Here is a 15,044-nt window from a genome sequence, read left to right as displayed (position 1 = left end):
TTCTCTTGAGAATAGCCATTTTATAGTGGTTAATCCACCAATTAAGAGAATATTATGAAGTTTACTAAATTGATTGATAAAAAATTAAAAAGATGCCCATGTAGCAGGAAAGATTGTTTAATATACATTTATACAAATGTAGAATGTGTTTAGAATTTTTAAAACAATACTAAAGATCATAGGCTTAGTATATAGATCATTTTCTGAAAACTCAATATTTTCGTAGGGGTTAAGACATATATTTTGGGAAAAATTCAAAAATATGATAATAATGTTTGAATGAATATTTGCATCCTGCATTTACATATGATGAAGTTCAAACAGGTTTAGAACCTTTGTTATCTTTGTTTCTCAAGAAAATAACGGTTTTATAGTGGTTATTCTACATATTTAGGAAGTATTATGAAGTTTTACTAAATTAATTGATAAAAAATTAAAAATATGTCCAAAAACCATGAAATATAGTTTAATATACATTAATACAAATTTAGAATGTATTTAGAAATTTTAAAACAACACTAAAGATCATACTTCAGTATATAGAGCATTTACCGAAAAACTCAATATTTTCGTAGGGGTACACGTAGATTTTGAGATAAATCAAAAATATGACAATACTGTTTTAATGCATAGTTGCATCATGCAATAACATATGATGAAGATCAAAGAGGTTTAGAACATTTTTTTGTCTCCGTTTCTCTTGAAAATAGCCATTTTATAGTGGTTAATCTACCAATTTAGAAGTATTATGAAATTTTACTAAATTAAGTGATAAGAAATTAAAAATATGCTAATGTATCATGAAAGATAGTTTAATATACATTAATAAAAATGTAGAATATGTTTAGAAATTTTAAAACAACACTAAAGATCATAGGCTTCAGTATATAGAGCATTTACCGAAAAACTCAATAGTTTCGTAGGGGTTAACACAAAGATTTTGAGAAAAACTCAAAAAATATGACAATATTGTTTTAATGCATAGTTTCATCCTACACTAAAATATGATAAATTTCAAAGAGGTTTGGAACCTTTGTTATCTCTGTTTCTGTTGAGAATAACCATTTTATAATGGTTAATCCACCAATTTAGGGAATATTATGAAGTTTACTAAATTAACTGTTAGTAAATTAAAACGATGCTCATGTACCATGAAAGAGAATTTAATATACATTGACACAAATGTAGATTTTCTTTAGAAATTTTAAAACAACACTAACGATCACAGGCTTCTGTATATAGAGTATTTACCGAGAAACTCAATATTTTCGCAGAGGTTAACACATAGGTTTTGAGAAAAACTTAAAAATATGACAATACTGCTTTAATGAATATTTGCATCCTGCACTAAAATATGATGAAGGTCAACGAGGTTTGAAACCTTTGTTGTCCCCGTATCCATAGAGTAGGGATTTTATAGTGGTTAGTCCACCAACTTATAGAGTATTATGAAGTTTTAATAAATTAATTGATAAAAAATTAGAACGATGCCTATATACCATGAAAGAGAGTTTAATATATATTAATACAATTTAGTCCTTTGTTGTCTCAGTTTCTTTAGAAAATAACGATTTTATATTGGTTAGTCCACCAATTTAGGGAGTATTATGAAGTTTTACTAAATTAATTGATAAAAAATTAAAACGATTTCCATGTACCATGAAAGAGAGTTTAATATACATTAATACAGATGTATAATGTGTTTAGAAATTGTAAAACAACACTAAAGATCATAGGCTTTAGTATATAGAATATTAAACGAAAAACTCAATATTTTCGTAGGGGTTAACACATAGATTTGAGAGACACTCAAAAACATGACAATAATTTTTAATGCATATATGCATCATGCACTAACATATGATGAAGGTCAAAGAGTTTGGAACCTTTGTTGTCTCCGTTTCTCTTGAGAATAGCTATTTTATAGTGCTTAATCCACCAGTATAGGGAATAGTATGAATTTTACTAAATTAATTGATAAGAATTTAAAAGGATGCCCATGTATCATAAAAGAGAGTTTAATATATATTAGTACATAGAATGTGTTTAGAAATTGTAAAAAAATATTAAAGATCATAGGCTTCAATATATAGTGCATTTACCGAAAAACTCAATATTTTCGTTGATTTTGAGAAAAAATTTAAATTAGTGTTTTAATCATAGGTTCATCTTGCAGTAAGATATGATGAAGGTCAAATAGGTTTGGAACCTTTGTTTTCTCTGTTTCTTTAAAGAATAATGATTTTATAGTGGTTAGTCCACCAATTTAGGGAGTATTATGCAGTTTTACTAAATTAATTGATCAAAAATTAAAACGATGCCCATGTACCCTGAAATAGAGTTTACTATACATTAATACAAATGCATAATATGTTTAGAAATTGTAAAACAATACTAAAGACCATAGGCTTCAATATATAGAGTATTTACCGAAAAACTCAATATTTTCGTAGGGGTTAACATATAGATTTTGAGAAAAATTCAAAAATATGACAATAGTGTTTTAATGCACAGTTGCATCATGTACTAACATATGATGAAGATCAAAGAGGTTTGGAAACTTTATTATCTCTTTTTCTCTTGAGAATAGCCCTTTTAAAATGGTTAATCTACCAATTTAGGAATATTATGAAGTTTACTATATTAATTGATAAGAAATTAGAACGATGTCCACGTATCATGAAAGAGAGTTTAATATATATTAATACAAATATAGAATGTGGTTATAAATTTTAAAACAATATTAAAGATCATAGGCTTCAGAATATATAGCATTTACAGAAAAACACAATATTTTTGTAGAGGGGGGGGGGGGGGGGGGGTTAGCACATAGATTTTGAGAAAAAACCAAAAATTTGACAATAGTGTTTTAATGCATAGTTTCATTCTGCACTAACATATGATGAAGGTCAAAGAGTTTGGAACCTTTGTTGTCTCCGTTTCTCTTGAAAATAGGCATTTTATAGTGGTCAATCCACCAATATAGGAAATATTATGAATTTTTCTAAATTAATTGATAAGAATTTAAAAAGATGTCTATGTACCATGAAAGGGAGTTTAATACATATTAAAACAAATGTAGAATGTGTTTAGAAATTTTAAAACAATATTAAAGATCCTAGGCTTCAGTATATAGAGCATTTGTCGAAAAACTCAATATTTTCGTAGGGAACGCACATAGATTTTGAGGAAAAAATCAAAAATTTGACAATAGTGTTTTAATGCATAGGTGCATTATGCACTAACATATGATGAAGGTCAAAGAAGTTTGGAACCGTTATTGTCTCCGTCTCTCTAGAAAATAGCGATTATATAGTGGTTAGACCACCAATTTAGGGAGTATTATGAAGTTTTACTAAATTAATTTATAAAAAATAAAAACGATGCCTATGTAGCATGAAAGATAGTTTAATACACATTAATACAGATGTATAATGTGTTTAGCAATTGTAAAACAACACTAAAGATCATAGGTTTCAATATATAGAATATTTATCGAAAAACTCAATATTTTCTGTAGGGGTTAACACATAGATTTTGAGAAAATCTTTAAAATATGACAATAATGTTTTAATGCATAGTTGCATCCTGCACTAACATATGATGAAGGTCAAAGAGTTTGAAACCTTTGTTGTCTCCGTTTCTCTTGAGAATAGCCATTTTATAGTGGTTAATCCACCAATATAGGGAATATTATGAATTTTACTAAATTAATTGATAAGAATTTAAAACGATGCCCATGTATCATGAAAGATAGTTTAATATATATTAGTACATAGAATGTGTTTAGAAATTTTTAAAAAATATTAAAGATTATAGGCTTCAGTATATAGTGCATTTACCGAAAAACTTAATATTTTCGTAGATGTTGAGAAAAAATTAAAATAGTGTTTTAATTCATAGGTTCATCTTGCAGTAACATATGATGAAGGTCAAATAGGTTTGGAACCTTTGTTGTCTCTGTTTCTCTAAAAAATAGTGATTTTATAGTGGTTAGTCCACCAATTTAGAGAGTATTATGAAGTTTTACAAAATTAATTGATCAAAAATTAAAACGATGTCCATGTACCATGAAAGAGAGTTTAATATACATTAATACAAATGTATAATGTGTTTAGAAATTGTAAAACAACACTTAAGATCATAGGCTTCAATATATAGAGTATTTACCGAAAAACTCAATATTTTCGTAAGAGTTAACATATAGATTTTGAGAAAAACTCAAAAATATGACAATACTGTTTAAATGCAAAGTTGCATCTTGTACTAACATATGATGAAGATCAAAGAGGTTTGGAAACTTTGTTGTCTCTGTTTATCTTGAAAATAACCTTTTTAAAATGGGTAATCTACCAATTTAGAAATATTATGAAGTTTACTATATTAATTGATATAAATTAGAACGATGTCCACGTATCATGAAAGAGAGTTTAATATATTTTAATACAAATGTAGAATGTGTTTAGAAATTTTAAAACAATATTATAGATTATAGGCTTCAGTATATAGAGCATTTACAGAAAAACTCAATATTTTCGTAGGGGTTAGCAAATAGATTTTGAGAAAAGATCAAAAATTTGACAATAGTGTTTTAATGCGTAGGTGCATCCTGCCCTAACATATGATGAAAGTTAAAGAGGTTTGGAACCTTTGTTGTCTCCGTTTCTCTAGATAATATCGATTATATAGTGGTTAGACCACCAATTTAGGGAGTATTATGAAGTTTAACTAAATTAATTGATAAAAAAATTAAAACGATGCCTATGTACCATGAAAGTAAGTTTAATATATATTAAAACAAATGTAGAATGTGTTTAGAAATTTTAAAACAATATTAAAGATCTTAGGCTTCACTATATAGAGTATTTACCAAAAAACTCAATATTTTCGTAAGGTTTAGCACATATATTTTGAGAAAAAATAAAAAAATTGAAAATAGTGTTTTAATGCATAGTTGCATCCTGCACTAACATATGATGAAGGTAAAAGATTTTGGGACCTTTGTTGTCTCTGTTTCTCTTGAGAATATGCATTTTATAGTGGTTAATCCACCAGTATAGGGAATATTATGAATTTCACTAAATTAATTGATAAGAATTTGAAATGATGCATATGTACCATGAAAAAAGAGTTTAATATATATTAAAACAAATTTTGAATGTGTTTAGAAATTTTAAAACAATATTAAAGATCATAGGCTTCAGTATATAGAACATTTACCGAAAAACTCAATATTTTCGTAGGGGTTAGCACATAGATTTTGAGGAAAAAAATCAAAATTTTTACAATAGTGTTTTAATGCATAGGTGCATCATGCACTAACATATGATGAAAGTCAAAGAGGTTTGTAACCTTTGTTGTCTCCTTTTCTCTTGAGAATAGGCATTTTATAGTGGTTAAATCACCAATTTAGGGAGTATTATGAAGTTTTACTAAATTAATTGATAAAAAAATGAAAATGATGTCCATGTACCATGAAAGAGAGTTTAATATATATTAATGCAAATGTAGAATGTGTTTAAAAATTTTAAAACAATATTAAAAATCATAGACTTCAGTATATAGAGCATTTACCGAAAAACTCATTATTTTCGTAAGGGTTAACACATAGATTTTGAGAAAAAATCAAAAATTTGACAATAGTGTTTTAATGCATAGTTTCATCCTGCACTAACATATGATGAAGGTCAAAGAGTTTGGAACCTTTGTTGTCTCCGTTTCTCTTGAAAATAGGCATTTTATAGTGGTCAATCCACCAATATAGGAAATATTATGAATTTTTCAAAATTAATTGATAAGAATTTAAAAAGATGCCTATGTACCATGAAATGGAGTTTAATATATATTAAAACAAATGTAGAATGTGTTTAGAAATTTTAAAACAATATTAAAGATCCTAGGCTTCAGTATATAGAGCATTTACCAAAAAACTCAATATTTTCGTAGGGGTTAGCACATAGATTTTGAGGAAAAAATCAAAAATTTGACAATAGTGTTTTAATGCATAGGTGCATTATGCACTAACATATGATGAAGGTCAAAGAAGTTTGGAACCGTTGTTGTCTCCGTCTCTCTAGAAAATAGCGATTATATAGTGGTTAGACCACCAATTTAGGGAGTATTATGAAATTTTACTAAATTAATTTATAAAAAATAAAAAAGATGCCTATGTAGCATGAAAGATAGTTTTATATACATTAATACAGATGTATGATGTGTTTAGCATTTGTAAAACAACACTAAAAATCATAGGTTTCAATATGTATAATATTTACCGAAAAACTCAATATTTTTTGTAGGGGTTAACACATAGATTTTGAGAAAAACTCAAAAATATGGCAATAATGTTTTAATGCATTGTTGCATCCTGCACTAACATATGATGAATGTCAAAGAGGTTTGGAAGCTTTGTTGTCTCCGTTTCTCTTGAGAATAACCCTTTTAAAATGGTTAATCCACCAATTTAGGGAATATTATGAAGTTTCTTATATTAATTTATAAGAAATTAGAACTATGTCCATGTATCTTGAAAGAGAGTATAATATACATTAATACAGATGTATAAAGTGTTTTAAAATTGTAAATCAACACTGAAGATCATATGCTTAAGTATATAAAGTATTTACCGAAAAACTCAATATTTCGTATGGGTTAACACATAGATTTTGAGAAAAACTCAAAATATGACAATAATGTTTTAATGCATAGTTTCATCCTGCACTAACATATGATGAAGGACAAAGAGTTTGGAACCTTTGTTGTCTCCGTTTATCTTGAGAATAGACATTTTATAGTGGTTAATCCACCAATATAGGAAATATTATGAATTTTATTAAATTAATTGATAAGAATTTAAAACGATGCCTATGTACCATGAAAGAGATTTTAATATATATTAAAACAAATGTTGAATGTGTTTAGAAATTTTAAAACAATTTTAAAGATCATAGGCTTCAGTATATAAAGCATTTACTGAAATACTCAATATTTTCGTAGGGGTTAGCACATAGATTTTGAGAAGAAACCAAAAATTTGACAAAAGTGTTTTAATGCATAGGTGCATCCTGCACTAACATATGATGCAGGTCAAAGAGGTTTGGAACCATTGTTGTCTTCGTCTCTCTAGAGAATATCGATTAAATAGTGGTTAGACCACCAATTTAGGGAGTATTATGAAGTTATACTAAATTAATTTTTGAAAAATTAAAACGATGCCTATGTAGCATGAAAGATAGTTTAATATATATTAATACATATGTATAATGTGTTTAGAAATTTTAAAACAATATTAAAGATCATAGGCTTCAGTATATAGAATATTTTCCAAAAAACTCAATATTTTCGTAGGGTTTTGCACATATATTTTGAGAAAAAATAAAAAAATTGACAATAATGTTTTAATGCATAGTTGCATCCTGCACTAACATATGATGAAGGTAAAAGAGTTTGGGACCGTTGTTGTCTATGTTTCTCTTTTGAATAGGCATTTTATAGTGGTTAATCCACCAGTATAGGAAATATTATGAATTTTTCTAAATTAATTGATAAGAATTTAAAACGATGCCTATGTACCATGAAAGGGAATTTAATATATATTAAAACAAATGAAAATGTGTTTAGAAATTTTAAAACAATATTAAAGATCATAGGCTTCAGTATATAGAGCATTTACCGAAAAACTCAATATTTTCGTAGGGGTTAGCACATAGATTTTGAGGAAAAAATCAAAAAATTTACAATAGTGTTTTAATGCATAGGTGCATCATGCACTAACATATGATGAAGGTCAAAGAGGTTTGTAACCTTTGTTGTCTCCTTTTCTCTTGAGAATATGCATTTTATAGTGGTTAAATCACCAATTTAGGGAGTATTATGAAGTTTTTCTAAATTAAATGATAAAAAATAAAAATGATGTCCATGTACCATGAATAAGAGTTTAATATATATTAATACAAAAGTAGAATGTGTTTAAAAATTTTAAAACAATATTAAAAATCATAGACTTCAGTATATAGAGCATTTACCGAAAAACTCAATATTTTCGTAGGGGTTAACACATAGATTTTGAGAAAAACTCAAAAAAATGACAATAATGTTTTAATGCATAGTTTCATCCTGCACTAACATATGTTGAATGTCAAAGTGTTTGGAACCTTTGTTGTCTTCGTTTCTTTTGAGAATAGGCATTTTATAGTGGTCAATCCACCAATATAGGAAATGTTATGAATTTTTCTAAATTAATTGATAGGAATTTAAAACGATGTCTATGTACCATGAAAGAGAGTTTAATATATATTAAAACAAATATAGAATGTGTTTAGAAATTTTAAAACAATATTAAGGATCATAGGCTTCAGTATATATATCATTTACCGAAAAAATCAATATTTTCGTAGGGGTTAGCACATAGATTTATTTGACAATAGTGTTTTAATGCATCGGTGCATCATGCACTAACATATGATGAAGGTCAAAGAGGTTTGGAACCGTTGTTGTCTCCGTCTCTCTAGAGAATAGCGATTATATAGTGGTTAGACCACTAATTTAGAGAGTATTATGAAATTTTACTAAATTAATATATAAAAAATAAAAACGATGCCTATGTAGCATGAAAGATAGTTTTATATACATTAATACAGATGTATGATGTGTTTAGCAATTTTAAAACAACACTAAAGATCATAGGTTTCAATATATATAATGTTTTAATGCATTTTGCATCCTGCACTAACATATGATGAATGTCAAAGAGGTTTGGAAGCTTTGTTGTCTCCGTTTCTCTTGAGAATAGCCCTTTAAAATGGTTAATCCACCAATTTAGGGAATATTATATGAAGTTTACTATATTAATTTATAAGAAATTAGAACTATGTCCATGTATCATGAAAGAAAGTATAATAGACATTAATACAGATGTATAATGTGTTTTAAAATTGTAAATCAGCACTGAAGATCATATGCTTAAGTATATAAAGTATTTACCGAAAAACTCAATATTTCGTAGGGGTTAACACATAGATTTTGAGAAAAACTCAAAAATATGAAAATAATGTTTTAATGCATAGTTTCATCCTGCACTAACATATGATGAAGGTCAAAGAGTTTGGAACCTTTGTTGTCTCCGTTTCTCTTGAGAATAGGCATTTTATAGTGGTTAATCCACCAATATAGAGAATATTATGAATTTTATTAAGTTAATTAATAAGAATTTAAAACGATGCCTATGTACCATGAAAGAGAGTTTAATATATATTAAACAAAATGTTGAATGTGTTTAGAAATTTTAAAACAATATTAAAGATCATAGGCTTCAGTATATAAAGCATTTACCGAAAAACTCAATATTTTCGTAGGGGTTTAGCACATAGATTTTGAAAAAAAATCAAAAATTTGACAATAGTGTTTTAATGTATAGGTGCATCCTGAACTATCATATGATGAAGGTCAAAGAGGTTTGGAACCGTTGTTGTCTTCGTCTCTCTAGAGAATATCGATTAAATAGTGGTTAGACCGCCAATTTAGGGAGTATTATGAAGTTATACTAAATTAATTTTTAAAAAATTAAAACGATGCCTATGTAGCATGAAAGATAGTTTAATATATATTAATACAGATGTATAATGTGTTTATCAATTGTAAAACAACACTAAAGATCATAGGCTTTAGTGTCTAGAGTGTTTACCGAAAAACTCAATATTTTCATAGGGTTAACACATAGATTTTGAAAAAAATTCAAAAATATGACAATACTGTTTAAATGCATTGTTGCATCATGCACTAACATATAATGGATGTCAAAGAGGTTTGGAAGCTTTGTTGTCTCCGTTTCTCTTGAGAATAGCCCTCTTAAAATGGTTAATCCACCAATTTAGGAAATATTATGAAATTAACTATATTAATTGATAAGAAATTAGAACGATGTTCATGTATCATGAAATAGAGTTTAATATATATTAATACAAATGTAGAATGTGTTTAGAAATTTTAAAATAATATTAAAGATCATAGGCTTCAGTATATAGAGCATTTACCGAAAAACTCAATATTTTCGTAGGGGTTAGCACATAGATTTTGAGAAAAAAAATCAAAATTTGACAATAGTGTTTTAATGCATAGGTGCATCCTGCACTAACATATGATGAAGGTCAAAGAGGTTTGGAACCTTTGTTTTCTCTTTTTCTCTAGAGAATAGCGATTTTATAGTGGTTAGACCACCAATTTAGAGAGTATTATGAAGTTTTACTAAATTAATTGATAAATAATTAAAACGACGTCTATGTACCATGAAAAGAAGTTTAATATATAGTAAAACAAATGTAGAATGTGTTTAGAAATTTTAAAACAATATTAAAGATCATATGCTTCAGTATATGGAGCATTTACAAAAAAACTCAATATTTTCGTAGGGGTTAGCACATAGATTTTGAGAAAAAAATCGAAAATTTGACAATAGTGTTTTAATTCATAGGTTCATCTTGCAGTAACATATGATGAATGTCAAATAGGTTTGGAACCTTTGTTGTCTCCGTTTCTCTAGAGAATTGCGATTTTATAGTGGTTAGTCCATCAGTTTTGGGAGTATTACGAAGGGTTACTAAATTAATAGATCAAAAATTAAAACGATGTTCATGTATCATGAAAGAAAGTTTAATATACATTAATACAAATGTATAATGTGTCAGAAATTGTAAAACAACTCGAAAGATCATAGGCTTCAGTATATAGAGTGTATACCGAAAAACTCAATATTTTCATAGGGTTAACACATAGATTTTGAAAAAATTTCAAAAATATGACAATACTGTTTAAATGCATAGTTGCATCCTGCACTAACATATGATGAATGTCAAAGAGGTTTGGAAGCTTTGTTGTCTCCGTTTCTCTTGAGAATAGCCCTCTTAAAATGGTTAATCCACCAATTTAGAGAATATTATGAAATAAACTATATTAATTGATAAGAAATTAGAACAATGTTCATGTATCATGAAATAGAGTTTAATATATATTAATACAAATGTAGAATGTGTTTAGAAATTTTAAAATAATATTAAAGATCATTTTCGTATGAGTTAGCACATAGATTTTGAGAAAAAAAATTAAAATTTGACAATAGTGTTTTAATGCGTAGGTGCATCATGCACTAATATATGATGAAGGTCAAAGAGGTTTGGAACCTTTGTTGTCTCTTTTTCTCTAGAGAATAGCGATTTTATAGTGGTTAGACCACCAATTTAGGGAGTATTATGAAGTTTTACTAAATTAATTGATAAAAAATGAAAACGATGTACCATGAAAGAGAGTTTAATAGACTTTAATACAGATGTATAATGTGTTTAGAAATTGTAAATCAACACTAAAGATCATAAGCTTAAGTATATAGAGTATTTACCAAAAAACTTAATATTTTCGTAGGGGTTAACACATAAATTTCGAGAAAAACTCAAAAATATAACAATAATGTTTTAATGCATAGTTTCATCATGCACTAACATATGATGAAGGTCAAAGAGCTTGGAACCTTTGTTGTCTCCTTTTCTCTTGAGAATAGGCATTTTATATTGGTTAATCCACCAATATATGGAATATTATAAATTTTACTAAATTAATTGATATGAATTTAAAACGATGTCCATGCATCATGAAAGAGAGTTTAATATATATTAATAAAAATGTAGAATGTGTTTAGAAATTTTATAACAATATTAAAGATCATAGGCTTCAGTATATAGATGATTTACAGAAAAACTCAATATTTTCTTAGGGATTACCACATAGATTTTGAGAAAAAATCAAAATTTGACAATAGTGTTTTAATTCATAGGTGCATTATGCGCTAACGTATGATGAAAGTTAAAGAGGTTTGGAACCTTTGTTGTCTCTGTTTCCCTTGATAATAGCGATTATATAGTGGTTAGGCCACCAATTTAGGGAGTATAAGTTTTACTAAATTAATTGATGAAAAATTAAAACGACGCCTATGTACCATGAAAAGAAGTTTAATATATAGTAAAATAAATGTAGAATGTGTTTAGAAATTTTAAAATAATATTAAAGATCATATGCTTCTGTATATGGAGCATTTACAGAAAAACTCAATATTTTCGTAGGGGTTAGCACATAGATTTTGAGAAAAAATCAAAAATTTGACAATAGTATTTTAATTCATAGGTTCATCTTGCAGTAACATATGATGAATGTCAAATAGGTTTGGAACCTTTGTTGTCTCCGTTTCTCTAGAGAATATCGATTTTATAGTGGTTAGTCCACCAATTTAGGGAGTATTATGAAAGGTTACTAAATTAATTGATCAAAAATTAAAACGATGTCCATGTGCCATGAAAGAAAGTTTAATATGCATTAATACAAATGTATAATGTGTTAGAAATTGTAAAACAACTCTAAAGATCATAGGCTTCAGTATATAGTGTGTTTACCGAAAAACTCAATATTTTCATAGGGTTAACTCATAGATTTTGGAAAAAACTCAAAAATATGACAATACTGTTTAAATGTATTGTTGCATCATGCACTAACATATGATGAATATCAAAGAGGTTTGGAAACTTTGTTTTCTATGTTTCTCTTGAGAATAGCCTTTTTAAAATAATTAATCCACTAATTTAGGGAATATTATGAAGTTTACTATATTAATTGATAAGAAATTAGAAAGATGTCCATGTATCATAAAAGAAAATTTAATATATATTAATACAAATATAGAATGTATTTAGAACTTTTAAAACAATATTAAAGATCATAGGTTTTAGTATATAGTGCATTTACAAAAAAACTCAATATTTTTGTATGAGTTACCACATAGATTTTGATAAAAAAATCAAAATTTGACAATAGTGTTTTAATGCATAAGTGCATCATGCACTAACTTATGATGAAGGTGAAAGAGCTTTGTGACATTTGTTGTCTCTGTTTCTCTAGATAATAGCGATTATATAGTGGTTAGACCACCAATTTAGGGAGTATTATGAACTTTTACTAAATTAATAGATAAAAATATTAGAAAGACGCCTATGTACCATGAAATGAAAGAAAGTTTAATATATATTAAAACAAATGTAGAATATGTTTAGAAATTTTAAAACAATATTAAAGATCATAGGCTTCAGTATATAAAGCATTTACCGAAAAACTCAATATTTTCGTAGGGGTTATAGCACATAGATTTTGAGAAAAAATCAAAAATTTGACAATAGTGTTTTAATGCATAGGTGCATCCTATACTAACATATGATAAAGGTCAAAGAGGTTTGAAACCTTTGTTGTCTTCGTTTCTCTAGAAAATAGCGATTTTATAGCTGTTAGTCAACCAATTTATGGAGTATTATGAAGTTTTACAAAATTAATTGATCAAAAATTAAAACGATGAACATGTACCATGAAAGATAGTTTAATATACATTAATACAAATGTAGAATGTGTTTAGAAATTGTAAAACAATATTAAAGATCATAGGCTTCAGTATATAGAGCATTTACCGAAAAACTCAATATTTTCGTAGGGGTTTGCATATAGATTTTGAGAAAAAATCAAAAATTTGAAAATAGTGTTTTAATGCATAGGTGCATCATGTACTAACATATGATAAAGGTCAAGAGGTTTGGAACCTTTGTTGTCTCCGTTTCTCTAGAGAATAGCGATTATATCGTGATTAGACCACTAATTTATGGAGTATTATGAAGTTTTCCTAAACTAATTGATAAAAAATTAAAACGATGTTTATGTACCATGAAAGATAGTTTAATATACATTGATACAGATGTATAATGTGTTTAGCAATTATAAAACAACACTAAAAATCATAGGCTTCAGTATATAGAGTACTTACCGAAAAACTCAATATATTCGTAGAGTAACACATTGATTTTGAGACAAGCTCAAAAATATGACAATATTGTTTTAATGAATAATTGCCTCATGGACTAACATATGATGAAGGTCAAAGAGGTTTAGAACCTTTGTTGTCACCGTTTCCCTTGAAAATAACCATTTATAGTGGTTAATCCACCAATTTATGGTATATTATGAAGTTTACTAAGTTAATTGATAAGAAATTAAAACTATGTCCATGTATCATGAAAGAGATTTTAATATATATAAATACAAATTTAGAATATGTTTCGAAATTTTAAAACAATACTAAAGATCACGTAGGGGGTTAACACATATAATTTGAGAAAAAAAACAAAAATTTGACAATAGTGTTTTAATGCATAGGTGCATCCTGCACTAACATATGACGAAGGTCAAAGAGGTTTGGAACCTTTGTTTTCTCCGTTTCTCTAGAGAATAGTGATTTTATAGTGGTTAGTCAACTAATTTAGGAAGTATTATGAAGTTTTACTAAATTAATTAATCAAAAATAAAAACGATTATCATGTTCCATGAAAGAGAGTTTAATATACATTAATACAAATGTATAATGTGTTTAGAAATTGTAAAACAACACTGAAAATCATAAGCTTCAGTATATAGAGTATTTATAGAAAACTCAATATTTTCGTAGGGGTTAGCACATAGATTTCAAAAATTTGACAATAGTGTTTTAATGCATAGGTGCATCCTGCACTAACATATGATGAAGGTCAAAGAGGTTTGTAACTTTTGTTGTTTCCGTTTCTCTAGAGAATATAGATTTTATAGTGGTTAGAACACTAATTTAGGGAGTATTATGAAGTTTTATTAAATTAATTGATAAAAAATTAAAATGATGTCTATGTACCATGAAATATAGTTTAATGTACATTAATACAGATGTTTAATGTGTTTAGCAATTGTAAAATAACACTAAAGATCATAGGATTCAGTATATAGAGTATTTACCGAAAAACTCAATATTTTTATAGGGGTTAATACATAGATTTTGAGAAAAAACTCAAAAATATGACAATACTGTTTAATGCATAGTTGCATCATGCACTAACATATGTTGAAGGTCAAAGATGTTTGGAACCTTTATTGTCTCTGTTTCTCTTGAGAATATCTATTTTATAGTGGTTAATCCACCAATATAAGGAGTATTATGAAGT

At 27.2% G+C, this 15,044-nt stretch overlaps 1 long non-coding RNA gene across 2 annotated transcripts; it reads left to right on the top strand.

The window, feature by feature from the left end:
- The first annotated feature begins 6,858 nt into the window (after positions 1–6,858).
- On the top strand, positions 6,859–13,194 carry LOC117129121. 2 transcript variants are annotated; one of them, XR_004452704.1, is made up of 4 exons: positions 6,859–7,436; positions 8,470–9,355; positions 10,758–10,854; positions 12,206–13,194. It is a non-coding gene; the product is annotated as an uncharacterized LOC117129121 (long non-coding RNA). The 2 variants fall into 2 exon arrangements; XR_004452703.1 differs by lacking the exons at positions 10,758–10,854; positions 12,206–13,194 and having other exon boundaries at positions 6,867–7,436; positions 8,470–9,682.
- The last annotated feature ends 1,850 nt before the right edge of the window (positions 13,195–15,044 follow it).

The sequence above is a fragment of the Brassica rapa genome, chromosome A10, assembly GCF_000309985.2.
Source record: "Brassica rapa cultivar Chiifu-401-42 chromosome A10, CAAS_Brap_v3.01, whole genome shotgun sequence".
Lineage (NCBI taxonomy): Eukaryota > Viridiplantae > Streptophyta > Magnoliopsida > Brassicales > Brassicaceae > Brassica > Brassica rapa.
Note: the sequence above shows the minus strand (reverse complement) of the source record. Positions and strands in the feature narration are given on the sequence as shown.